Raw genomic sequence first — 3,871 nt, 5'->3', positions numbered from 1 at the left:
CGGGGGTTTAATGGGCCATAGTGGGCCTTAGTGGAGAAGAGGAGGGGCGGCCAGGGCAGGCTGCGCGCCCCTCCCCCTCTAGTCCGAATTGGACAAGGAGGGGGGCGGCGCCCCCCTTTCCTTCTTCTCCTCCACCTCTTTCCCCCTCCACTCCTAATCCAACAAGGAAAAGGGAGGGAGTCCTACTCCCGGTGGGAGTAGGACTCCTCCTGGCGCGCCCCCTCCTGGCCGGCCGCACCTCCCCCCTTGCTCCTTTATATACGGGTGCAGGGGGGCACCCTAGAGACACAACAATTGATCGTTTGATCTTTTAGCCGTGTGCGGTGCCCCCTCCACCATAGTCCACCTCGATAATACTGTAGCGGTGGTTAGGCGAAGCGCTGCGTCGGTAGAACATCATCATCGTCACCACGCCGTCGTGCTGATGAAACTCTCCCTCAACACCCGGCTGGATCGGAGTTCGAGGGACGTCATCGGGCTGAACGTGTGCTGAACTCGGAGGTGCCGTACGTTCGGTACTTGATCGGTCGGATCGTGAAGACGTACGACTACATCAACCGCGTTGTGCTGACGCTTCCGCTTTCGGTCTACGAGGGTACGTGGACAACACTATCCCCTCTCGTTGCTATGCATCACCATGATCTTGCGTGTGCGTAGGAATTTTTTTGAAATTACTACGTTCCCCAACAGTTATCTCCTCGTCAGTGCTTTCCCGGTACATCTCGGCCTCTTGGAGGGTGTGTTGTTTCTGCTTCACCTCTTTGCCCAGGTCGGTCTTCTCAACCTTCAACTTCACAGTCAGCCTGGCTCTTGTCAAAATCCCGCTGAAGAAAGCGAGAAGCATCACAGACAGCTTGACTCGCCCCTTGTCCTTGCACAAGTTGGATGGCGGTTTTCTTGGTCTCTTCCCACACAGCCTCGGTCCGCTAGTTGCTGGCGTTGAGTTGGGCCTGCAGTTTGGTGTTGCGCTTCTCGGCTGTTGTAGACAATGAACATCTCGGCAAGGGGGGAGTGACGGCTTACCGACAACATCACCAACATTTTTCTCAAGGTTATACACCTTGAGCTCGGAGTCAGCCATCGTCTTATTCACCTTCTCCACCTCTTTGGAGTGGTGGCTATTCTCCCGGACTGTGTTATATACATGGAAAGTATGAAAAATTTAAAGACTACCAGAGAAGCTTTCGGGGAGATTCGATCTCGACGTTGGCTCTTCAATCCGGTCCAACGGCTGATGACGACAGTGGCGTCGGTGGCAACGGTGCTTGGAGTGCTTGTGTGCATGGGGTCACGGAGCTACCCCGACATTTTCTTCATGCCCGGTCTCCGGATTATTGATCCCTAGAGCCCGAGGTTGGCTTTCGTCGTTGATTTGGCAACAATCGTACTTCTTGAGGTGGCGCATTCATATGGTGCCACGATCTCTGAAGTGGCCAGGTCGGCTTCCTCTGTCTTCGGTGGAGCAGCTTGTGCGACTGGTGCCGCCAGTAGAGCCCCCGTCTCAGTACGAGGGTGGTTGCAAAGGTCATCGCCAGATTGCCTCCAGGGTAGTCCGGCCTCTATTAGTCACGCACACCGGCCCTGCCATCCCTCGGCAAGGGCCACCATCTCATGCTTCCGCGTCGTTGAGAGCCACTTTCACATCTTGCTCGTCGTCATTGCGTTAAAGGAGGCTTGAGAGCGGAGAATGACGGAAGTGGAGGAAGGGAAGAAGAGGTGGTGCTGTTTGTGCAGTGCGTGGCGGTGTTCATATAGCGATTGTTGATCTGGCCAAGCAACGGTTTGAATGTGGGCGCCCGTACTGGGTCTCTCGATCTCAAAACATGTTCAATGCCGAGCAGGCGGACAGACGGGCATGTGGCTTCAATGGAGGTGGAAGCCATCGCGTCGCTTAGTCCGGTCATCTCGTTCTAAGTCGGCGTCGAACGTGATGCGGAGAGCGAGCGAGCAGACGCGGCGCGGGCGGCGCTCTCAGCTGGCATATATACCACTTCCAATGCCCGGCATGTTGCAGAGCATTTGTATTCGCGTTCGCTCTGGACCGACATGAATGTGGCGCCTCTTCCCGGAAGGATGGTTGGAGCGGCCATGTCGGAGAGTGAAGCAGTAGCACATGAGAGGTTTTGAAGTGGGACCGCTTGTCGGACATGTACTTGACGGAAGTGCAGATGCCCGCAAACCTCCTCTTGTAGGGCACGGGGTAAAGTGCCCTGATTTGTCCCGATGTTCACGAATTGGAGGTGGCTACGAAGAGGAAAGCGAAGAACATGAAGAACACAAGGGGAAATAATCACACATCCACTAGACTAACAAACACACAAGATCCACAAGGTACATGAACAATCAAAGGGAAAGATACAAGGTAGATTTCTTCCCAAATCCAAGAGGAGATGAGGTCTTGATGATCTATATAGATCCTTCCCTAGTAGGGGTCTTGATATCCACTAGGGATCTTCTCTCTCAAGAGGAATCCCACATGGGGAGATACATGAGTTAAGCTCCAATGTCTAGATCTATTCTTAGCTATCCCTAAATGGAGGAGGAAGAGGAGTATATATAGCCCTAGGGAATGAAGGGGTAAGCAGGGGCATAATAGGTATTACATGGGCAAAGCCCAACAACCACACGCAGGAGGCCCCGTGTGCACGGGTGGAGCCCGTGCGCACGGGGTATCCAGAGATCCAGCGACTTAGCCCGTGTGCACGGGCTTGTACCGTGGGCACGGGGGTCCCATGTGCATGGGGTCCAGGGGCCCGTGCGCACTAGGTATCCTGAAGCTCGTAGTCAGCCTTCTCATGGACGCCCGTAGACGCATGTGGAACCTCGCCTTCTTCTTGACGGTTCCTTCTCCGCTTCCAAACTTCCCTCTTGGATGGTGTAGATGTTCTCTTGAGTTTGGACTCCTCCTCGATGAATGTGTAGCTCCGCTCACACCTATATATGCACACGAGAGAGGGATCAAGTAGTATACCATCCTCAACGGGCATAAGTGAACATGTGTAAAAGAGATGATTCACCTTTAAGTATGTGAAGTAGATGTGACACGTGTCACTTGTCATGGTGATGTCTGTAGGATGCTCCGCATCACCTCCCTAGGCTTGGTGCCAATTTGTTGGAATTAGGACATGTAGATACGTCCATGGATGTTTGTGGCATCGCGTTGGATGGCAAAAAAACATTCAAATGCTTCGGCCCATACATTTACGGACGTTTTGAGGCACGACGTTGGAGATGCCCTTCAAGCTATTAGGGACAAACGACATTATAATAGGGCCGCTGCTACGCGTAATCCGGCTGATGCAAACCAAAGGTAAACCACCTTGTCTACCGTTAGATGAGATAGATCAGAGCCGTCTGCTCGTCCCCAACTCCTCCAGCACACGCCGCAACGCAGTCTTAGCGCCTGCATCTATCGCTTCGCAAAACTCCTCGTAACATCACTCTAGACGCGGCAGCCTGGAAACCCCGGCAGCTCCGACGAGCAGTAGCCGATGGCTGGCTCGCCACACCTGCGCCACCGGATGGTATCTCCCCGTTTTTGCTGCAAACTTATCATCTCTGGAGCAACCTTTAGCTTGCAAGGGCTTGAAGGCTTGAAGCAGTGTATTGTTCTTCATGGTAACACCAGCGTGCACCTCCTGCGGCGCCTCATAGCGAAAACCTCACAATACGGCGACCTCCTTTCAAGCACGACAACGACCATCACAAACATCAGACCCACAGCTCCGAACGTCCATTGTCACAACGACGACCATCACAACGGCAAAGCCGCAGCTCCGAACTATCGTTACAGAAGAACGACCATCACAACAGCAGCCCGCGGCTCCGATGCTCACTGCAGCGCGGTGATGACCATCACAACACCGGCGCA

This window comes from Triticum aestivum, chromosome 7D, assembly GCF_018294505.1.
Source record: "Triticum aestivum cultivar Chinese Spring chromosome 7D, IWGSC CS RefSeq v2.1, whole genome shotgun sequence".
NCBI classification, from domain to species: Eukaryota; Viridiplantae; Streptophyta; class Magnoliopsida; order Poales; family Poaceae; genus Triticum; species Triticum aestivum.
Note: the sequence above shows the minus strand (reverse complement) of the source record.